We start from the raw sequence: 25,595 nt of genomic DNA, 5'->3' as shown, positions 1-25,595 counted from the left end.
CCTCGTTTTCCACTTCGTACTCTGCCCCCCCCCCCCCCCCCCTCGTAGTCTTGCGACTCTTCTTGGTGAGATGTCTGAGGAGGCGCGTCCTCGGGCAGGTCCTGAGGAATATGCTGAGGAGGCAGCAGGTCTCCATTACCTTGCTCTAGATTGGTAGGGTCGAAGGTGGTGTGTCGTGTGTTCACCATCGTAGTAAAGGCCTGACGTTAGCACTAACTTCCTTCAGCTCTCAATGAAAGCACCAAACTGTTAACCGAGATTTTTGGCAACTCTATTAATGAATAAAATTTACTGATAATAATAACGGAAATAGAAGATTGACACAGGGTTTTTACGTGGTTGGGGCGTTAATTAGCCTTAGTCCACGAGTCTATGTTATTAGAGCTTGAAGAAGCTTTTACAATGGAGTTTTCTCTCTATATTTTAACAGAGTTTCTGTCTTTTTCGTGAGATCGATCCCCCGTTTACGGTGCTCTGTGGCTTATATTTATAAGTTGATGGGAATACCGGATCTTGGCCGGACCAAACCCAGGCCCATCGGAGAAACGGATACGAGCGACCTCTGTAGTGGAGGCCCAATACAAAAAGATATAAAATACACGAAATTCAAACCAGCTAAGGCCCAGTAGGTTGACCTTAGAACTACGCCTCGCCCGACATAACGGCGCTTTGGCTCTGACCACTTCGAGTCACAAGGCTGATTCAGGAGACAAGACCAGTCAGAGTACTCGGCTGCGCAGTCCTGACACATCAGTGTGCAATCCTGAGGTGACCCTTTCTGCAGGCGAAAAGTGGGGACAACGCCCATGCGGAATGAGGCGGCTTCAGGGTCCTGGACGCTTGGCCCCATCAACTGGGGATCAGGTGATCCAGGTCCGTTTACCGTTGGCCCGCTCCATTTACCATAAGCCCGGACCATATCAGGGTCCGGGACCAGGACGCATAGGCTGCGATGGTCCGAGCGCTCGGGGCATCGCCCCGGACCATCCTCGTCGAGGACGAACCCGGAGGCACATCCCGAAACTCCAATGGGCTCAGTCTCGAGTCCCCGGTCCATACCCGTCCCCTAGGGCACTCTCCATACCAAGAGACCTTGGGCCGGGCCCACGGGCCGAGCTGGTCCTCTGACAGCGGGCCAAGACGAAGGCCTAGAGCCCATGCAGGAAATGGGGATAACAAATCTATATATTTAGTATTTTCAAGATGTTAATTAACTAGTGACTTAAAAAATTAATATGAGACTGTATAAAACCACAACTTGTTTAGGTAGTTCATAGCCCCTTAATAATGTGAAAAATAAAATTTTTATGTGTGCAATTATATAGTTTTCAGTCTTTTTGAAAAGAAAAATTAATTATAGAAAAATTGGCGGCTAAAGTTCTCGTTCTTTCAAAATTGTAGCATTTATGTCCTTGATTTTTTTTTGTTTAGTGACAAAAGTCCCAAACATTTTTGTTGAGTCCCTATTTTAACAGATTATTAACAGTTGAGGAAAATATGCACCAATTGTGTAACGAAAGGGACTTTTGCCACAAGAAAAAAAAAATCAGGAATTTATATAGAACAGAAACTTTAGTCGCCAATTCCCCATATAAAAATGTTGTTTTCTTCTTAGTTATTAACCATTCATGTATAATTATGGAAATGTGTCCATTAGTTATTTCAAATCAAATTGTTATTAGCTCCCAAGGAAGAACAATGATATGTGCATCAAAATTATGCATCAAAACATTACACCAACTGATGTGACACTACTTTTTAAAACAACGGATCCTATCTAAAATAAATCTGATTGGTTAAAAGAAAATGTCACGTGAGTTTGTATAATATTTTGGTGCATAATTTTTGTGCACATATCAGTACTCCCCAACGAAATGTACAATATTAAAGTGAAAAGAGTTTTTTTTCTGTGTGTAAAAATTAAATATAATTAGTTTTATTTCATGAAAAGAAAAACAATAATTATTTTTATTAGTTTCAATTCAATATTTTCTTTTAGAGATTTTTAAATATATAAAATGGTTTCTCATATCTTATCCCAAACATTGAATACAATTAGAAATGATATTTGAAAGGCTATTCTTAATCTTATTTGTCATTTTCTCAGCAATACATATTATATTAATATAATAAAAGAAAATCTTTAATTTGATGTGGAAAATTTATTGATGCACACCCTAGCAAGTAGTTGATGTGTGTATACAAAATAAATATGAATACTTCTGTGAGTAGTAGTTACGAAAGTCTTATATGTAAAATAATTGAACAATATGATCAAGCAATGGATATGTGTGATGTATACATTAATCGATCAAAGTGCTAATATACAATCTATAAGATTCTTTTCTGAAAATACAAAGTGTATATAAATAAGAATTTTTTTTTAGCTGCAATACTTATATTTCCAACATTTTTATATTGTATCAAAATGTAACTCATACAATTTAAAAATATTGGAGAACTAACTGATACAAAATCAAAATTTGAAACCTAAGTGTTACAAAATGTAAAAAATTAAGACCGTGATGCTCATATTAAATAAATTGTTTACCTAATTTGATGCCATTTATTTAATCACCCCACCAAAAATTGAACAATATTAAATATTTTGTCCCCCAAAATTGCACTTATCAATTTTGTTATTATTTGTTTATAATTGTTTTCCCCAAATCCTTTTAATAGTTCCCAATTCACTTTTGGGGGAACTATTTTATTTCTTCTTATCTTGAGAAAAAAAATAATGTTTTCAGTTTTAATAACAGCTATATATATTAAGAGTAAATAATTATTTTGTACCCTGTATTTTATCGAAATATAGATTTTGTATCCTATGTTATCAATAATGCTTATTTGGTATTCTGTAATTTGAGACTGTACATATTTGATACCATAAACTCAAATTTGATCACTATAACCAAACTGTCATTAGTTATAAGAAATTAAGTAATTAAATTTGAATTTAAAACTCATATAATTGATGTCACTTTAGTAATATTGATAAAATTTGAGTCCAATGTACTAAATATGTATGATTTCAAGTTACATAGTGTTAAATAAGCATTATTGTAAGCATTATTGAAAACACAGAATATCAAATCTATATATTTCGATAAAACACATGAAACCAAATGAGTATTTGCTTATATTTTAATTGTGATATATATAGAAAAATTATTTGGTAGTGATTATTTTTCATCACTAATCTATAGTTATTTTTAGTATTTTTGGTATATGGATAAGTTGCAACTCTATAAAGAATCTCTCATAAATCTTCAAGAAATTCCAAATAATTTAGGATGCTAAAATGAGGATTCAAATAATTTGTTACACACGTATCTATATTAATATTTATGTGTGGCTGTGTGAATCCTAAATTTGACATCCTAAGATATCTCGAATCTCCCAAAAATTTGTACAATGTTTTCTATAATTATATTATAAAAAAATAATTTACAACTTATCCATATACTGATCTATAAGTAGCTATTAAAATCAACCACTGTGAAAGTGATACCCATATATATACATACTTATATTAGTTACTTAATGAGAAAACATTCAAATTCATTTCAAATGCTTGAAAAAAAATTGCTCTGTAAAAGTACTCCAGCCTTCCTTCAATTAATGCAAATGCACCATTTTCTCTTCTCCATAATTTTGTGGGAATAGCCGCCGGAAAAGAAGGAAAAAAAAAAGAAAGAAAGAAATAAACAAGAATCTTATAAGGGCGATTTTTAATAGCTAAAAAACTTTGCCACTCCATTTTATCAATTTTGCATATGCGGCAGTTATGAACGTTATATTAAAAAAATATTTAACAACGCTTAAAAATATTAGTTTAAGCAAAATTTAGAGTATTAAATTTATGATACAATGCTATATTTTAGTATTTTTGTAAACAATGGTTTTCTAGTAGTATAAAATTTGAGACATGCTAAAATTGTGTTAAATTTGATACAAACTATAGCAATAACCAAATTTAGCACAATAGTTCCATCAAAAAAAAAAATTGGCACAATAATAAATATACATTTTTTATTTACAATATTACTATTAAACATTAATGAAAGTCTTTAATACACTTTTTCTTAATTATAATATTAGTATTAATTATTTTTTTATAATATTTAATTTATTAACAATAAAGAATTTCATATTAATTTGTATTGGAATAATTGTGTCAAATTTAACACTTTTTTAATTATGCATTGAAATTAATCTTATATATTTTGATAGCCACAATTTTCAAGTATTTGAATGTGTCAAAAACTATTTTCAAATGATTTATTTACTGATTTTTCCTTTTTTCTATAATAAAAAGTATTTGTCAAATAAAAAAGAAAAACATATTAAAACTTGGCAACGTTGGTAATGAATCCAAATTAGTCTATTTTGGAGGTTCATTTTAAGTCAGAAACAAACATCATGCCCTAACTACATGTGAAGCTTTGACACGTGGCAATGAGAAGAGTCTGGATTTCAATAATGATTAATTCTCAGTGGCCTCTCAAGTAATTTTACACTTGAACCGTACTGTCTGAGAAGTTGTTAATTTAATTTGTCGGCAGTCGAGTTGAAATTAATCAAGAGCCAATGCACATATACTTCAATAATATATATCCTTACATATTTGTAGGAAAAAAATAAATAAATGCTGATCATATAATACAAATAAATATCCAAAAGTAATTATTAGTAACTAATAACTAAAATTGCGACAAAAAAAAAAACTAATAACTAAAACAAATCGTGTCTTTTTATAAAGATTCGTGCAATTTATTAACTGTTTAAAATGAAGTCTCTATTATTTGTCTGAAAAATCGGCTATTCTCATGCATAAACTATTATACAAATTTTCTTTTTGAAATTGTTAATGCTTTGAATAATTATTTATATATATAATATATGTTAATGCTTAGATAAAAGAAAACATGTGGCGGTGTATGGCTGTGGAATTTAATAAGGTCTTGCCTGTTTGATTTAAATTATGTGAATTTAATGTCCCAGCTTTCATTTTGTTTTTTGGAGCCAAAAAAAATACATAATACTCAAAATCAAATTTGATGAGAGTTGATGTTTTTGACTGTTGTGTGATGTAACACTAGTGAATAGTGAATGTGATTATGATTATGATTATGTTACTTAAATTCTATAAAAAGATATATAAAAAGTATATAAATAACGAAAATTATTAGTTTTAATTATTTTTTTTAATTTTAACAGAATATTTATATATTTAACAAAATATTTTTACATTTAATAGTAGATTATAAATAAAATTTAAACTTAAAAAAATAAATAATTAAATAAATTAAAATATAATATTTTTGAGATATTTTACAATAATAATTATTTAAAAATAATAAAATCATACATTTTATAATTTAAATAAAATTTAATTAAACTTAATATTATATTAAACAGATAATATATATATTTTTTTGTCACTGCCAAATTCAAAAACTAAAACAAACATAAACTTAAACAAAAATAAATAAATAAATTTATTAAAATATGATATTTTAAATATATTCCGACACTCAACCACGACAGTCAACTCTGTTGACTGTCGTAATTACTTAGTGTGCCTCTACGACGCGACAGTTAAAAACTGTAGGCATAGAAACCAACGCCGACAATGAATAATTGTCACCGTTGCTTTTGACTGTCACAATTGACCCAAACGCCGACAATTAATTCGAGACCAATGTGGACAGTTAAAAACTATTGTAGTTGACCTCAACGCCGACAACTGATTCAATACCAATGTCAATTGTTAAAAATTGTCGCTATTGACCTCAACGCCGACAGTTAATAAAAGCTCAATGCCAACATTTATAACATGTCGTCGAAATTCAAATAAAAAAATCTAAAAATATAATTAATAAATAATTTAATTTTAAAAATAAAATAAATTATGTAAATATATATTTATAAAAATTATGTATTTATTAAAAACTTTTAAAATTAGATTTTATTTTTTGTTTCTAAATTTTTCATATTATTAACTTTTATATTTATAATAATATTTATATTAAAATTTAAATTAGTTATGATATAAAGAATAATATAGTTTGTTGACCCTCGATTTGGCCAACGACACAGAGTAAAAAATACAACAAGAAATGAGATGATAATCAATAATTGAATCTAATGATAAAGAACAAACGCAAACGATTTATAGTGGTTCGGCCCCAATTAATGGTAATGACCTACGTCCACTTAGTGCTATTATTAATATTGAATTCAAATGCCGTGATCAAAGAACTAGGGTTCTTGAGTTTTACAAACCTTGGGAGAATTACAAAAAGACGATGGATAATCGCACTGTGTGTTCTTTTTCTTAGTATTCAGAGAAAGGATTCAAAAGTCAAAAGTCAAAAGTTCATTCCTTGAGCTATTTCATACATATTTATAGGCTCAATGGGGGTTACATGGGCCAAAGGGCCTTAACTATCCTTAATATCCGTATATCAAGGCAATAAAAAGGAAATAATCAATGTAATTATTATAAGATTACAATCTTTTAAGGAAATAAACTGAAGCATACGACTAGCCTGGTCGTATCTAATCATGAGATATGACGAAGCAAGGTGTAGCTGGTCAATAATCGAACAACATCTCCTTATTTCGACTATGTCATGTGTCAACCATGTGTCAGAAATCCTTGCCACGTCATCAGCAGTCGTTTTTGGGTAAACATTTCCCCCCCAAGTTTATTTTATTGCGACCAGCATAAAGTAAACTTAAGAAACTGATCATTCGCATACCCCACCAAATCTGTCAAAGTCGTCCATGCCTTCTCGAAAAAAGGTAACTAATCATGTCCAATCAAGTTTTTCAGTTTCCCAAAGACTTGTCTGACGGCTATTACACTTCCCCATACTTTGAAAAAAGTAATTCCATGATTACCTCTTTTATGGTGTCACAATCACTATAAATAATATCCCAAGATCACATTTTTACTTTTTACTTTTCACTCGCCTTCTCTTCTTCAAGAACTCTGAAGAACTTCGACCATCAGAGCCAAGAAAATCCCAGAAACTCCCGCTGCTGATTTAAGGAACTTTGGCTCAGACGCTCAAAACGTTCATGTTCATACTCCACCTTTCATCCAAGTAAGTTTTCCGAACCTTTCAGCCATTTGAGTTGCCATGCAAAATCATTTTTTATTTGTTTCGTATCTGAGCTCTTAACTGTTCTTAACCGAAACTGTCTTGGGGTAAATGGGCATTTTGATCGATGTTTGATAGGGTAGTGAAATAACGTTTCATAGGAGTTAGGAGTCAGTTTGGTAGTCGAGATCGTAGATTTAGGGCGCAAAATCGAAGTAAAAATTCAATTTTTAAGCTAGTTGAAAAACTGGGTTTTTCCCGCCCTCTCGGAGTCGAAAAAGTTTTCTCTGAAAAAGTTTTCTCTGAAAAACTTTTTACTTCCTATTATCCCAAAATTTGAAAAGGATGATGTGGCAATAAAATTGACACGTGGCATGGATTAGTTGGGTGATCTGGCTTAGCAGTAGCCCAATGCATCAGTGAAAATTTTGGACTGCTTGAGAGATGCCATAGTCAAGTCAAATACACTCGAGGAGAATGTTTGGGCTAAGGTGTGCTTGGCTCAGACCCCAATTCGAAGAGCCCAAGTGTTTGGTTCAAACCCAAGTCCAAGGAGCTTAAAAGATGAGTTTGGACTTTGGCTCGAGGGACAAAAGCATCAGGTCCAATCGGACCTTAGCATGAGGAGCCCCTGAGTGCTTGGCTCGGACCTATCCGAGGAGAGCCTCCCAAGTGTTTGGCTCGGATGTGTCCGAGGTAAGCTTCCTAGGTGGTTGGCTCGGACCTATCCGAGGTAAGAGGCTAAGGAGGAGAAGTCCTATGCAAGCCAAGAGATGGACTTAGATTTTGGGTAAGGAAAGGCTACACAAGGTCCGATCGGACATAGTTGGAGGAGCCTAGGGCTTGACTCGGACCTATCCGAGGTGAGATGCCAAAAGAAGTTGCCTCGGACCTATCCGAGGTGAGATGCCAAAGGAAGTTGCCTCGGACTTGTTCGAGGTGAGATGCCAAGGAGAGTGACTCGGACCACTTGGTCCGGGGAGAAGGCAAGAGAAGATTGGCTCGGACCGCCTTGGTCCGAGGAGAAGGCCACACAAGGTCCGATCAGACCTTAGTTGGAGGAGGTTGGCTCGAAGTTATCCGAGGTAAGAAGCCAAGAAGATTGCCTCGGACCTATCCGAGGTGAGAGGCCAAGGAAGTTGGCTCGGACCACCTTGGTCCGAGGAGAGCCAAGCATGCATGACCTTGGTCCGAGGAGAGCCATGCATATATCACCTTGGGCCAAGGAAAGCTTGGAGGAGTATATCTGACCAATACTTGCATGTAATCAACATGCATGTGTTTGACCAGGAGACTACGTCAAGATCCCCGGAACGACTTCAGCAAGAATCGGTCTAGGAGCCTGGGAATCTCTCATTCCTCACTCAAATTGAGGAATCTGTTGTATTTTAAATATTTCTTGTAATTTAAATATAAGATGAATAATAAAATATCCCTATCTACAGGGGATATCAGTTGAGGATCCCAAGCCTATAAATAGAGGGTTGGTGGGATCGTAAATGGACTTTTGGCAAATTGAGAATTAATCTGTGTTCTAGAGAGAGAAAGTGTGTTTTTCTTGAGAGAATCCCTTTTGTGTATTATGGAATATTTACATTTAAGAAACTCAGTTGACACTGGTTCATCTGATCTTGAGTGTGAATACAGTAATAAAATCTCTAAGTGGATTAGGCTATTACCGACTGATCGGGGCTGAACCACTATAAAAATCTTGTGTGTTATTTACTTTTCTTGTTTGAACTGTCTGTGTCATTTAACTTCTCTTGAAGGTTCATCGCTTTTGACGTTCTCACGTCGTTGGCTAAAAACACAGTCAACACTTCCGCTTTTTAATCTATTTCCCAAACTGCTCGTATAAAACTTAGTGTTTTTGCCAGAATGTTGCTGGCCATAAAAGCTTAACTTCTATACGCGAGCAACGTTATTCCCACTTTCAACACAAGTTTTTAGGCTTCAAGTTCTCATCTCCCCTTTTCTGTTTGCAGATTTTCATGCAAGATTCATGGGGTGGTGAGAGACCAATTAACGACGACATGCTCGCCCAACTGCTCGAGGACGAAGAACAACCATCATTACTTATTCCGGACATCCCTTTTTCCTAAATTCCACCTAACAGACCTCACTCAAACCCTTCCGCCATGGGTAGAGTAAAATCTACTGCCCAGAAAAAGAAACCAACAAAACCTTCTACAAACCAGCCTACTCCCCATGCGGAAATTCCCTCGACCAGCGGTAGGGTTGAGAATACTCCCGAGCCAGGAATCCAAATTCAAGCCCAACTCAGAAATGTAATTCGACCAGATGTCGAATGGTATGTTGCCCCCCCTAGTCGAGTAACGATTAGGGTGATTACCAATTATATCAAGAAGTACGGGCTTCCTGGGGTGACCCTAGTCCAACCCACCAGAGACCAACGAGCGAATCTACCTTGAGGCGCCTTTAGCGCCTAGTCGAGGTATCACATCGAGGCAGGAGCGATCCTGCCTCTCCATCCTTTCTTTCAAGGAGTGGCCAATTATTTTGGGGCCGCTCCTTTCCAAATAACCGCAAATGGGTATAGAATGCTCTTTGCACTCTATATCCTTTATAGTCATAAGAAGTGGCCAGTCCCTACACCACACGAGGTCAACTATCTGTTCAACCTAAAGTCCAACCCCAATCAAGAAAATACGAGGTTCTTCCATTTCTGCCACCGGGAAACGACCCGCACTTTCCTGAGTGATACTACTTTCATATCCAACGTGGGGAAGTACCATCTAGAGTATTTTCTAACTACCGACATGGTCGCCAACAACCTGGCCTTCACACAGGGAGGTAATACCTTTGCACCCCTGATCGTTTGTTTTCCTTTGATTCTTCTTGCATTTCCCTTAGAGGTTTAGTGCATTTCAGGTTCATGGTTGCGACCAATTCCCACTCCAGACATGGAAGTCCGATTAGCCCTCTTGGCCAGCATGACTGGCGTGGAGAAAAGCGTCAAACAATTGGTCACAGAGGCCAATCTGAGGCTGGCCGGCCTTCTGGCGCCTCACCAGGATGTGAGGGAATCTACTGCGGGGAGTGCCACTGGCAATAAAGTCCCCAAGCAACAACAAGACATGTCACAACCTCCAACGAGGAGGGTAACAGGGGTGACCATCAACGAACCAACCCGCGCCCCGCGCCCCCCGACCCGCCGCTGCACTGGCCCCTCTAGGGAAGGGCAAGAGGAAGGCCTCAGAGCCTATTCTTGAGTCATCGAACGAGAACGGTACCAATTTTTTGCTTTTAGATAGTCTGCCTATTCCCTGTCACCTTTTTGACGAGGATGGCAACTTTAAATACACACCTGCTTTAAATTCAGACTTCTTCAGGCCAGAGAGTGAGTGTAGCACTAGTAAAGTAAATAGTGTAGCGACCAATAATTATAGCTCGGGTATTATACTTTTAATTTCTCTGTCCTTGATTCCTAAACTTAGCAAGCTCTTTTTATTATATTGCCTGATTGTTCGCTTGTTTCTTCTTTGTAGACATGCCCACCTAACGAGCTTTCGACTTGTACGCCAAATCGGCGAACAAGAAAAAATCTCACAAGCGCCAGTCTGGGGAGAGCTGCAGCAATCCCCCCGCGAAGAAATCTCAAACAGTAGACCCTCCTGCGCCTACTCCGACAAAGGAGACAACTCCTCCACCAGCTCTTGCCAGAGATGAAACTCCACCGGCTCCAGTAAATCTAGATCCTCCGTCTCTGGTCGGACAGACTCCTCCACCAGCTCCAACCGACCTTACGCCTCCAACGTCCACCGTCCAGCAGCCGGCTAGTCGCCGAGAAGAAGCCTCGGGAGACGACCTCACGGGCGTGGTGCTTAACTCAGCCAAAGATAGGCTATCCAGAATAACAAAGCACCGTCGCAGCCGGGAGGCGATTCAGGAGACTGGCTCCATGGCGGTTGATCAAGTCTTCAACCGTGCCCTGAACAAAGTGCTTGCTGTAAGTTGCTTTCTTTATTGTACTTTATGAATTTTCTCGCCAATTCACCCATACTAACAACTTTATCTCTTTCTGATTGGAGGGAGTTCTTACCACGACTTCTGGCTGGCGATGCTCGAGGACGCTGACCGTTCAATTCAAAAAGAAACTTAGCGATCAACTTAGTGTTGCTGAGGCTCGATACGCTGAGCAACTCAAGGCGACTGAAGCTACTTATGCCGAGCAACTGAAAGTAGTTGAGGTGAAGCATTCTGAGGCTCTCAAGGAAACTGAGGCAAAGCATATCGAGTCTCTTAAGGAAGCTGAGGCGAAGCACCTCGAGGCGCTACAAGTGACCGAGGCCAAACTCGCTTCTCTTGAAGAGGAGTTGAAAAAGAAGGAGGCGAGTATTGCCAAGATCACTGCATCTAAGGAGCAGTACAAGGAGACTTCGCTCATAAATTACCGGGAAGCCCACAAGCTTCAAGCTGAGCTAGAGATAAGCCGCAAAGAAGTTACTGCACTAGAGGAACAGAATGCCCGCAATCTTGAAGACTACAAAGGGGCGGCGTTCGAGTGCTTTTACTTGTTCTGGAAAAACAACCCCAGTGCTAATTTCTCCTATCTTCCAGACAATATCAGGGAGGCGAAGCTAGCTAGGTGTGTCACTCATCTGGAAGAAGAAACAATTCCAACGTCTCCAGAGATTTCTTTAGCAACCGGTATCAAGGGCGCCCGAGAAGAGGCTGGAAATACAGTCGACCAGCAGCAACAGAAATCGCCACAGGACCCCCCGGCTACTTCATAATTTTATCTTTTTATTTTTGAATTATATGACCTACGGGTCATGATGTAATTTTTTTTTTATGTTTTAACTTTTATTGCTGCACGGGCATCTTTTCTCTTTTTATAAAAAGTTACATCTGAGCAGTCACTGCTCACGGTGTAAAAGAATTCATTTTGATATTATAATATTTTTATGCTATTATAATATCTGTTCGCATGACCGAACTTAGCATAGTACTTTGTATTGATTTAACAAACTAACAAAATTTTGAAAAATACTCTATGTACCTTAGCATGCTTTCACTTATTTTGCTCATGTGTTTACATACTTTTCGATATGCTTTGCTTACTTGATGACTTATATGCCCCCCAAATGATTGAGGAGCTTTAGGTCCTTAGTCACTTGCCTTGACCAAAACCTGTTCGAACATTACTTTTCGGAGCAAAGGAATTAAAACGATAATATAGCAAAACAACACACGTAATGAGCAAATACTTGTAATAAATACAATAATTGGCAAGAATGACTGGCTGCGCACAACCCCTTATATTTCTCGTAATAAATGGACAAAACATGTATGTACGAGTGATCAATAAGATCTTACACTTATAAGCGATTAGTCATGTAAAATGACCAACCCTTTTTCATAACTTGTAAAAAGTAAAATTAATACAAGCCAATTCTTTAAGAATAATTGTTTATTGATAGTACTTGCACAGGTGTTCTTCATTCCAATAGCGAGGAATGAGATCTCTATTTAAGCGAGCAAGTTTATAGGTGCCTGGATGGAGGACTTCTTCAATCTGGTATGGCCCTTCCCAATTAGGTCCGAGTACTCCAGCAGCCTGGTCACGGGTGTTTAGAAAAACTCTTCAAAGTACTAGATCTCCAACATTGAATTTCCTTTCATGTACTTTAGAATTGAAATACTGGCGCGAATTTTTGCTGGTAAGCAGCTACTCGGAGTTGGGCTTGCTCTCGCCTTTCATCGACCAAATCAAGAGATTCCATCAATAGTTGGCTATTCGAGCCTTGATCGTACGTTATTCTTCGATGCGACGGTGGATCTAACTCAACAGGCAACATAGCCTCATACCCATAAGCCAAGGAAAATGGAGTATGGCATGTTGTTGTTCGGTGGGAAGTTCTGTACGACCAAAGGGCTTCAGGTAATGGTTATGGCCATACCCCCTTAGCTTCTTCAAGTATTTTCTTCAGATTATCCTTTAGCGTTTTATTGACTGCCTCGACTTGTCCATTGTCTTGGGGATGAGCGACTGAAGAAAAGCTTTTGATAATTCCATGTCATTCCCAAAAATCCGTGAACAGATCACTATCAAACTGCGTGCCGTTGTCTGAGATAATTTTCCTTGGCAATCCATAGCGACATACGATATTTTTGACCACAAAATCCAGCACTTTCTTGGTCGTTATGGTTGCGAGTGGCTCGGCTTTGGCCCATTTAGTGAAATAATCGACAGCAACCACAACATACTTGATGCCGCCATTTCCTGTAGGGAGAGATCCGATTAAATCTATACCCCAGACTGTGAACAACCACAGACTTTGCATCTATTTCAGCTTATTAGGGGCTGCTCGTGGAATTTTGGAGAACCTCTGGCACTTGTCGCACCTCCGCACAAATTCCATCGGGTCTTCATTCATTGTTGGACAGAAGTATCCTTGCCTTAGGATCTTTTTTGATAAGCTTTGCCCCCCCAGCATGGTCCCCACAAAAGCCTTCGTGTACTTCTTTCATCAATTCCTTGGCCTTCTCTTTCGAAATATATTTGAGGAGTGGCATTGAGTATCCCCTTCGGTACAAGATTCCATCGACCAAGATATACCTAGTGGCCTGCCGCTGAAGGGTCCTGACTTTTTTTCCTGTCTAATGGTAACAAGCCTTGCGTCAGATACTCTATGTATTGTTCCATCCATGTATCTGCCACCTGGATCACCAAAGTAGTCTCCTCTGCTTGGCTGCTTGGCACAGAAATCCGTTCAACTGGCACTATGTTCAGAGTATCAGCATCCTTTGCACTTGCTAAATTGGCCAAAGCATCAATGTTTGATTTTTGGTCGCGAGGTACTTGCTGAAGGGTGTACTTGTCAAACTGTGCTAATAGATCCTTCATTTTTTTTAAGGAAGCAAACATCTTTAAACCTCGGGCCTGGTATTCTCCCATGATCTGATTTACTACCAACTGAGAGTCACTGTATATGTCAAGTGCCTTTATGTTCATGTCCCTGGCCAATCGTAACCCAGCGAGCAATGCTTCATACTCAACCTCATTGTTAGAAGCAGTGAAGTCAAACCTGATTGCACAATGAAATCGATGCCCTTCAGGCATTATCAAAATCACACCTACTCCTGTGTGATGTTCATTGGAGGAGCCGTCAGTGAACAACTTCCATGAAGGAGCTGGTTTTGAGGCTCAGGCTCTTCAGGTTCTACTGGCTGTTCGCTATCTGAAAGCCCAGTGAATTCTGCAATGAATTCAGCCAGGGCTTGCCCTTTTATTGCTGCTCGTGGCAAGTAAGAGATATCGAACTACCCAATTTCGACCGCCCATTTCAACAATCTGCCTGCGGCTTCTGCAGAACTTGCCATAGAGGCTGGTCGGTCAAAATCGTGATTGGGTGAGCTTGGAAGTATGGCCGCAACTTTCTAGAGGCTAAGATTAAGCAATAGGCTAATTTTTCAATAGGTGGATACCGCAGTTCCGCTCCAATTAGCCTTTTGCTTACATAATAAACAGCATTCTGCACGCCTTCTTCTTCTCTTACTAAGACAACACTAGCAGCGTATTCTGTGATCGCCAAGTAGATGAACAAAGTTTCTTTATCAACCGGCTTTGATAGGACCGGTGGTTGCGACATGTGCGTCTTCAATGCTTGAAAAGCCTGCTCGCACTCCTGCATTCATTCAAATTTCTTGTTACCTCTGAGTAGATTAAAAAATGGGACGCATTTTTCCGTCGATTTGGAAAGAAATCTACTTAGAGCAGCAATTCTTCCGGTCAAGCTTTGAACATCCTTGATCTTTGCTGGCGATTTAATATCGATCAGGGCTTTGATCTTCTCGGGATTGGCCTCGATTCCTCGTGAGTTTACTATGAATCCCAAGAACTTCCCTAATCCTACTCCGAAGGAGCATTTGAGGGGATTCAGTTTCATCTGATATTTGTTCAAGACGTTGAAGTATTCTTGCAAATCCCCTATATGCCCTTCTTCCATCTTCGACTTAACCAGCATGTCATCGACGTATACCTTCATGTTTGTCCCAATCAGCTCTGTGGTTGACTAGTCGTTGGTAAGTCGCACGAGCATTTTTCAAACCGAAGGGCATTACTTTGTAACAATAAAGCCCTGTGTCAGTCTGAAAGCTAGTGTGATCCTCGTCAGGAGGATGCATACTAATCTGGTTATACCCGGAGTATGCATCCATGAATGAGAGAATCTCGTGCCATGCCGTGGCATCAACCAATTGGTCGATTATGAGGAGTGGGAAACAATCATTAGGGCAGGCTTTATTAAGGTCTGTGAAATCTACGCATGTTCGCCATTTTCCATTCGGCTTGGGAACAAGCACAGGATTAGAGACCCACGACGGATAAAACTCTACCCTGATGAATCCATTCTCCTTTAGCTTCTCAACTTCCTCCTTTAGAGCCTTTGATATATCTTTGTCGAGGAGCCTCCTTTTCTATTGCACTGGTGGAAATTTTTTGTCTATGTTCAGGACATGGCTAATGACTGCAGGGTCTATTCCGGCCATGTCTTTGTGCGACCAGGCAAAGGCTTCCACGTTTACCTTCAAAAATTCCATCAGTGCTTGTTTTGTTGTTGTCTCTAAGTTTTTACCGACTTTCACAACCTTGGTCAAATCTTCTTCATTGAGTTGGACCTCTTCAAGGTCCTCGATGGGTCCTATCTCTTCATCAAAATCCCCAAAGCGAGGATCTAAGTCTCTATCCTCACTTTGGGAAACGCCCTATTTGGTGACATTATCACCTAATTGGGTTTGTACATCAACTTCCATTTGCAACTCTTTTCCAGGAACTTCCCTCGATACACCTTTCTTTGCCTTAGTTATCGATGCGTTGTAGCACTCCCTCGCTTCCTGCTGATTTCCCAACACGCATCCTACCCCTGCGTCTGTTGGGAACTTCATGGTAAGGTGCCATATTGAAGTGACGGCTCGCAAGTTGACCAGAATTGGCCTCCCAATTACAGCATTATATGCCGAAGAACATTCAACTACTATCAAAGTAGTGAGTAATGTCCTGTTAGCAGGTGCAGTACCTACTGTAACTGGGAGCCTAATCGACCTAGTTGGGGCAAGCCCTTCGCCAGAAAAACTATAGATGGTTTGGTTGCATGTCTCTAAATCTTTAACAGACAACTTCATTCTTTCCAACGAGGACTTGTATAGGATGTTGACCGAGCTTCCTGTGTCAACCAACACCCTCTTCACCATCATGTTGGCCATTTGCACGTCCACAACTAGTGGATCAGAGTGTGGGAATCCTACGTTCTGGGCATCGTCTTCAAAGAAGGTTATCAATTCCTCTTCTGTTCAAGTCTTCTTTGGTGCTTGATCCTCCACACTCATCATCTCGATGTCTTGGTCGTGGCATAGGGTTTGAGCGTATCGTTCCCTTACCTTCTCACTATCCCCTGCAGGGTGTGGGCCACCACAGATGGTAAGTAACGTGCCTGCCACAGAAGCTGGCTGTAAAGGTGGCGAGCGTGGGCGTGCAGGTGCCTGTTCGTTGCCACCTTGAGCCTCTCCCTGAGACCTCTGCCTCCACCTCTTTCCTCATTCCTCCGACCAGCATTCCCTCTGTCGAAATCGGCTTCATTATAGTCATGACCATCTCTAAATTGTGGCTGACTACGGTGTGACCGGCTCTTCACGCTATTTCCTCCTCGGGCTGGCATTTCTCGAGCGTTAGGGGGAGGCCTACACTGGTCGTTGGGTCCTTGTGCATTACTATGCCGTGGGGGCCCCCTGACTGCAGAGCCAGACTCGTAATGCCTTCTGTTGGTAGAAGGACACTGCCCCCTGCTCGGTGGATTTGGCTCTTCATCCCCTGGGCGTCTAGGGCTGTGGGGCGACTGCCCGACCCTATTCTGCCTCTGGCGTTGGGGATTGCCTCGACCAGCCTGAGATGGAGGTTGTTGCTCAGGATCCCTAGCTGGGACATCATCCTGAGCCATAGGTGACTGCTCTGGCCTTTGAGGGCTTGCTGGCTGGAGCGGAGGACTGGGATTGGGAGCCCGCTGAGGTGGCACACTCGGTGGCTGATCCAGTTGAGAGGTCGGCGCAGCCTGTCCTCAAGCCAATTGATTGGCTACTTCAAGAGCGGTCGTGGCATCCCTCTGCCGACGGTCCATGTCCGCCTGCCACTCGTTCAGCTCCTGACGTCGACGCTCAATCTCCCTTTGCTGCAGCGCCAGGGTCTCTGCTGCATTTTCCTGATTGGCCCTCAGATTAGCCAACTCATCCTGCAACACCCTCAGTGTTTCCCCCAGTGTTTCCGAATCCAACTCCTCTTCTTCAAACTCTAAATGTGGCTCATTCTCCGCCATATTTGGAGGAGGTGGTTGAGATGATGCAGCGTCAGTGGCCGGTCCAGCATTCTTAGATGTCTTTGCCATTAGATTCTCTTACAGCTTCTTGATCAATCTCTCAATGAAAGCACCAAAATGTTGACCCTTGATTTGGCCAACGACATGGAGTCAAAAATACGACAAGAAATGAGATGATAATCAATAATGGAATCTAATGATAAAGAACAAATACAAATGATTTATAGTGGTTCGACCCCAATTGATGGTAATGACCTACGTCCACTTAGTGCTATTATTAATATTGAATTCCAATGCCATGATCAAAGAACTAGGGTTCCTGAGTTTCACAAACCTTGGGAGAATTGCAAAAAGACGATGGATAATCACACTGTATGTTCTTTTTCTCAGTATTAAGAGAAAGGATTCAAAAGTCAAAAGTCCCTTCCTTGAGCTATTTCATGCATATTTATAGGCTCAAGGGGGTTACATGAGCCAAAGGGCCTTAACTATCCTTAATATCTGTGTATCAAGGCAATAAAGAGGAAATAATCAACGTAATTATTATAAGATTACAATCTTTTAAGGAAATAAACCGAAGCATACGACCAGCCTGGTCGTATCTAATCGTGAGGTATGACGAAGCAAGGTGTAGCTGGTCGATAATCGAACAACATCTCCTTATTTCGACTCTGCCACGTGTCAACCATGTGTGAGAAATCATTGTCATGTCATCAACAACCATTTTTGGGTAAACATAGTTAAATTAACATATTTATAAAATTAGTATTAGTTAAAAACGAGTTGTTTTATTGATTGGTTAAATATTGTAAAATAATTTTAAAATTTCTATAAGTTTTTTAGTTATATTTTTTTAATATGTATGTTTAAAATATTAATATTTTTTAAAGGCAATGCTGACACACTATTGGGGCCAATAGCGGCAGCTATAAGCTTTCGGCATCACCTTTAAAAAAATTCAGACTTATTAAAAGATTCAGTTTCTATCTTTTTTTTCCTTCTTCTTTCTTCCTCTCTCTCCTGTGATTTGCTCTAGCCGTGTAGTCTAGCCATGCGACGCTCGAAGATCCTCCAGTCGCCGCGACGCCGATGACCCTCCAACAACCAGGCTACGCTGCACAAAGGCCGATGATCCTTCAGTCGTGGGACTCGAGAAAGCCTCCTCAAGCTTGGTGCGTGTTGTACAAATATCCTTTCCCAAGGTTATATCAACCCAATTATTTGCAATATTAGTATGGAAAGCTATGTGTTTATATGTGTTTAATTGTAGTTTTGGCATATTTTTTGATTTCTTTGTTAGATTTAAAGATTTCAAAGTTTAAAACCCTAAAATCTCAAATTTTAGGGCCCGAATTTGTTTTTGTAAATTCAAGGTTCGTATACCTTTTTCATGTAAAATAATATTCATTTATATGCACATTATCATTGATTTTGTCATTTATAAATGTATTTTGGTAAATGACTATGTGTTTTGATTTGGATTTTGAGTTGCACACAAAGTGTTTGATAAAATGCACTTAGTGTATTGCCTTGATACTTTGTATTTTTTTTTATTTTGTTCTAGTTTGAAAATTTTGATTTATTGATTTTGTTTTGATATAGAGTATATATTAGAGAGAGAAAAAATTAGTTTATTGAAACTTTTGAGTATAGAAAAATATATATATAAAAAAAAAATTGATGATATATAATATAGTTATAATGATGATGAGAGGTATGAATCATTCTTTGTAAAAGTACTAACACATAAAGCATAAAACTAACTATTTGTCAATTTCCATTCTTTCATAGGTCCATATATATGTATCCTTGTAAAAGTACAATTTATTTTTTTAATTCGACTATAAATGAGCATATAAAAGTATAACAAGTGTTTCTGTCAAATGTAGATTTTAGCTTAATTGATAACTTTAATCTAATTTTGTGTTTTTTGTTTTAAATGTTACCTAGAAAAGTATATAAATATATATATAGTAGCAGCTACATAGCTATATATCTAGGCGCTATATATGGACGATACCAACGAAGCACAACTCAGCAATTGTCATTTAAAGAGTTCGGACTACAAGTACTACACTACTAGCTATTGTGAATAATCCAATAAAGGTAAACTTACTTATATAAATATATACATGAATTTTTCTATAGGGACTTCACTTTAAGTTCTACCGGTAGGACTCTCAGTGTTTACAACCTATGAGTAGTTTTCGGCGCGATTTTTTTTATGATCGTGTATATTGTAGCTATTTAGAGCATCCTGCAAATTTTCAGAAAATTCCGAATAATTTACAGTACCGAAAACTAGGTTCAAACATGTTGTTGCACGCGTGACTAATTTTTTTTATGTGCGTGGAAAACAATATGTTTGAACCTAGTTTTCGGTACTGTAAACTATTCAAAATTTTCTGAAAATTTGCAGGATGCTCTAAATAGCTACAATATACACGGTCATAAAAAAAAATCGCGCTGAAAACTGTTCACGGGTCGAGAAACACTGAGAGCCTTACTGATAGGGCTTAAAGTGAAACCCCTATAGAAAAATTGTCCTAAATATATATTATATATTTTACTTTCTTCTGTTATTATTACAAATTTTGTTTGTGCGACATGAAATAAAACTTAACATTTCACTTAGTTTTGGGTGCAGTGCTAGGTTAGGTCTAATTATGTGTAGAAAAAGGTTAAGACTTTTTGTCTAAGATCGTCACAAATTGATTCTTTCTTATGATTTTTTCTTTTTGGAATATAAAAAACACACACATATGTATATATATTCATAGTTTATATAATTAAAATCTAGCTTCAACAAGTAGTAATAGAACTTCAGTAAGAAGTTGCTGAAGGAATATCATTCTCTTTGTTAAGAAAAAAGATAAATTTTGTATATATAAAGGAGGAATATTTTGTAATTACACATGCAAAATTTAAATTGAAATAGCCAGAGCTATAGTTATAAATTATATTTGCATTATATATTACATATTATTAAAGGTTTGTTCATATTGATGCGAAAGCTTTCTAATCCACTTAATTAATTAACCTTGTATTAACATTATTGATACTCTATAATAACTAAATATGTTAAATTAATAAATAATTGTTAAAGAAAAACATTACTTCTTATAGGATTCCTTCAGGTAGTTTTAACTAAATAATTTATAGCTAAAATATATTATAGGTGAGTTGATCTAATCTAATCTTAATTTTACTAATTAGGTAATTTCAAACTTATAACTTTTCAAACAAAATTTATTGATGAAATATCGGATAACGATACAAGCTTTGTGTGTCATAGTTAATGGTGTTACGCTTGTAGATGTTCCATTAAGCAAGGGACATTGTATTACTTTTGAGTACAATATATTCCATGTTATAATATTTAAGCATTAATTTTATTTCTAGGTAGTAAAATTAGCAAGGAGAATTAGAAAAGCTTGCTATTGATTGGAAGAGATATAATCTTTTATTCTTTTTAATATTATACAAGTGCACGTTAAATGAGTTTGAATATCTTAAATATTCATCCATAGTGAAGTGGGTTCTGAGATTATAATTGTGTGCTGCGGTGATAACGGAAGGTTGAGAACTTCCATGTGAGCACTCCCAATGGATGAGATAAAATGTGTTATCCTTTATAATATAGAGAAAAAAATGGTTAAGTAGTATTCCAATTGATGATGTAAAGTTATATTTTTTTACCTAAATGAATAATATTTCTCTCTATATGTAGTGAAACACTATTCATCAAGCTATAAATATTTTATTATTTTTTATAAACTTTTGTATATATATGAGTGTGATACTATTATATTTAATTATTTTATTTCTTAAAATGAATAAAATATTTTAAAAAATATAATATATAAATGATATAGAGAAAAAAAATAGAGAAACAGATATATGGTATAATGTAAAAGTTTTGAGGTAAATTATAAAAATGTATGTTTTGGTGATATATTTTATAATACGCTTTCTTTATAATATTTAGTTAAAACTCATAAAAACATCTTCCATCAGCTCCTTTATACATATATTTATAATAGTTATGCACAAACTCCAATTAATCTATATCTACATTTACATATCCTTTATATAATATTTTAATATTTTTCTTTTATAAGTTTTCTCTCTCCATTTAGTATATATTTATTATTTCTTTTTTCTTTTTCAATTATTTTATTTTACCTTTAAGTAATAAAATATGTTTAAAGATATAATATTTAAATGATGTAGAAAAATATATAGAGAAGCTGATATATGGTATAATGTAAAACTTAGAGGTAAAATAGAAAAATGTGTGTTTTGATGAGATATTTTAAAGGATGGAGTAGAGCACTCATTGGGAGTGCTCTTAGCGAAGTAGGTTCTGTGATATATATAATTGTGTGCTGGGGGAGATATAAGGAAGAAAAATTGCTTATTGTTTGAATTGATTGAATTATTTGAATTGATATTGACAGATGGTTAGGTTACAAAAATAAGGGAAGTGCTGTCCGTTTTAAATTTAATCATGATAATTAAAAATAATGGCAATTGATAAAGATTGTTTTTTTTTTTTTTTTGCTTGAAGACCTTAAATACAGTAACTAAATCATAAAAGATAGTATGAATAATTTAGAAACTACTACATTTCCAAAGTTTTGAAAAGTACCAGCAATATTGTCACATCTTTGTTTAAAAAAAAAATGAATATTTTCATGATCTCCAATTACATTTGTTGCCCCCAAAGAAAAAAAGAAAAAAACCCCACATCATAGGGTCCCAAAGCTTCTTCTTCTTTTATTTTTTGTTATTGTCTAATCTGAATTTAAACATAAAAAGTTTTATTTTAATTAAAAAAACTGTACACGTAATTAGACTTCCAAGTTGTATCTTAGCCAATGTATAAGAGTAAAGAGCCATGTGATGATCAATTAATTTACATAATATAAAATAGTATAATAATATTTTAGTTTTATATTATGAACAAACTTTGTTGTAGCATTAGAGAGTTGTCTTTGTCCACTAAAAGTTTGTTGTAGCATTACACGAACTTTTCTGCAGCAAAAGTAAGTCAGAGAACTGTCCTTGTCCATTGAAACTTTGTTGTAGCATTACATGAACTTTGCTGTAGCAAAAATAAGTCAGAGAATTTGCTCAAAATTGATGTTGTAGCATCATATTGACATTGCTACAACAAAAATGCCTAACTCCGCGACCCATTTGATTCTATTTTCTAAACAACCATAAGCACATTAAACCATCAAAAACCAAAATCTAAAAGAAAAGATTTACTATATATATTTCTTCGTATTTTCCTTCCTGTATCTTAAAGAACTTGAATATTTCAAAGGTCTAAATAATATACTGATCAAACAATAGTGCTTGGTTGCCTTGGCCAATTGAAGAGATTGAAACAATGCACACCAAATTATCTTTTATTATTTTGATATTTAATTTTACATAAAACCAAACATTGAAAAAAAAACATTATTATTACTAAGTTATTAGCTTTTAGTTGAATAAAAAAAAACAGTTGTAGTAAACTTAAAATAAATTTTTAACACCATTAGACTTATGTCCTACGTCATATTTCAAACATATGATGATCATCATCGAATGACATCTTTCCACCAATACAAAAACATACCTTAGAATCTTTCTTAGCATCACCCCAAAAAGTAATAAAAAATAAGCATGTCTTTTCCATATTGTGCCTATTTTCTTTAATAAAAAGATACAAATTAAGAAAATAAAATAAACATACAAAACAAAACTAAGTATAAAAAAATCTATGATCAATTCAGTCAAAAACTAAGTATGAAAACTCTGATGATATTGTATTTGAGGTATATCTTCATGTCTTTTATAATTTAAAGTTTAAATTATATGTTTAAATTATATGCATGCCTTTTATAATTAAATATGATTAATTTCTAGTTTGTTGGATGATATACTACATACCAATGGGTTGGGTCATTTGTACGCATTTATGGATCCAGGTGAAGTTAGTGTAGGTCATGAAAATAAGCGTGCTCAAGCACTTAAAGATCAATTCATTCAAATGGGCGAGAAGGAGTTCCTTATTTGTCCATGAAATAACAAGTAAGTTTATATTGAGTTTTGAAATGTTAAGTTCATATAGTCATCTTCTAAATATTTGATTGTTTGTTTTCTAGTGAACATTGGATGTTATTGCTAGTTCAACATCACTCACATTCAGTGACGTTCTTGGATCCCATTAACTTTCGGTTATGCATTCAGATTAAAAATATAGTTAGGTTGTAAGTTTATATAGGTTTCATTCCTTAATGTTATTATCTTTTTAATAGTACTTGTTTGCTAATTAAAATACTTTTATTATGTATAGTGCTTTCACGCTATATGATATGAAAAAAAGAAAAAAGAGCTGTAAGCCTAAAGTATTATAGTCCAAAGGTAAGTAATTTTTAAATTTATAAAACATAAGATTTAAATTATTAGTATACTAACAAGTATATGTAATATACTTTTATATTTGTCTATGTTAACAGTGCCAAAAACAACTAAAAACCACAGAGTGTGGTATCTACTGCATGAAGTATGTTAGGGATCTCTTTCACAACAAAAAATCGGAGCATATCTATCGAAGAATGTAATAATTAAATGTGTTTACCTTTTAACTTTAATAAAGTTATATTTTCATTACATATATATTTGACATGTAACTTATAATTTCAATTATTTGTAGTTCAATTCAGATTTGTCGTATACTGACGCTGAACTTAATGAAGTTCAAGAGGAGTGGGAAAAATATATTCTACCGCATCTCACTAAATGATGACATGCTTGCTTAGTACCTATGTAAGGGGATTTAGTCATTTTTGGAAGTTTGTATTTTTTTTATTAGAAATTGTTAGAACTAATCAAATACATAATCAATCTAACAAATTATAGGTTGAGTTAATTTAGCTTTTTGATGTGCATATTTTGCTAAATATCTATTTTATGACAAATTAGATTTTTTGTAACTTTGTTATATATCCATTTTATGACAAACTTTTTTGGAACTATGTATTTCTTTTTATTAGAAAGTGTTAGAACTAATCAAATATAATGTTAATGTTACAAATGTTAATTTAATTTAATTTTTTATGTGCATTCTTTTACTGCAATTGCTACGTTGATTTTGAAACTAGGGGGCATTAACAACATATTTGCAGTGCCCTCTCTTGTGGAAATTTTACAACAGTTAAAAACTATCACCATAGAGAGCCAATCATGACACCTAATAAATGTCGGTGTTGTCAGCAACAACGACACCTATTAACTATCGGCGTTGCCAGCAATGGCGACACCTAATAACTGTCGGCGTTGCTAGCAACGGCGACACCTATTAACTGTCGATGTTGCCAGTAACGACGACACCTAATAACTGTCAGCGTTGCCAGCAACAGCGACAGTGTTTAACTATCGGCGTAGTTACCCCTACGCCGACATAGGCAAATATGACAGTTAGTCGACTGTTGTCGTTGCTGAATAACGACAATTAAAAACTGTCGGGAAAGCCCGTTTTTGTAGTATTGATATCATGTTTTTATCTTATAAATTTGTGTGATAATTTGTGATTTTATCAAGTGATTGAAACTTTTTTTTCTTCATCAAATTCACCAAAGGACATTACGAGATACATTGGAAATTAAAAATAGTTGATGCATATATACTACTGTCTACACTATAACTTTTTCTATTCTTATTTTATTTCTATTATTAATTTCTTTCTAAATAATATTGTATTATATATATATATGTAATGTAATCATGTAAATATATATTTATGTCAACGTTGTGTTTAGATGTCTTATATGTAGAGATTATTGATATAAAAAATTATATATATTGTAGAACTATAATTTATTATATTATATATATATATATTTAAAAAATCAGTAAATTAGTTTTTATTAAAATTATAGACAATGTTTACAATTTTAAAACAAAACAAATGTGCATGTTGCTTCTATATATATATATATATAGTCAACAAATTGAGAATACGAATATATATCCTTCAGATTCGTTGGATTTAGTTTGATCTAAAACTAATTAAGTAAGTATATACGTATTTAAAACAACAACAATAATAATAATAATAATCAATTTGGATGCATATAGATGACACACATCATAC

Source organism: Humulus lupulus, chromosome 7 (assembly GCF_963169125.1).
Source record: "Humulus lupulus chromosome 7, drHumLupu1.1, whole genome shotgun sequence".
Lineage (NCBI taxonomy): Eukaryota > Viridiplantae > Streptophyta > Magnoliopsida > Rosales > Cannabaceae > Humulus > Humulus lupulus.
This window is presented reverse-complemented; position numbering follows the sequence as displayed.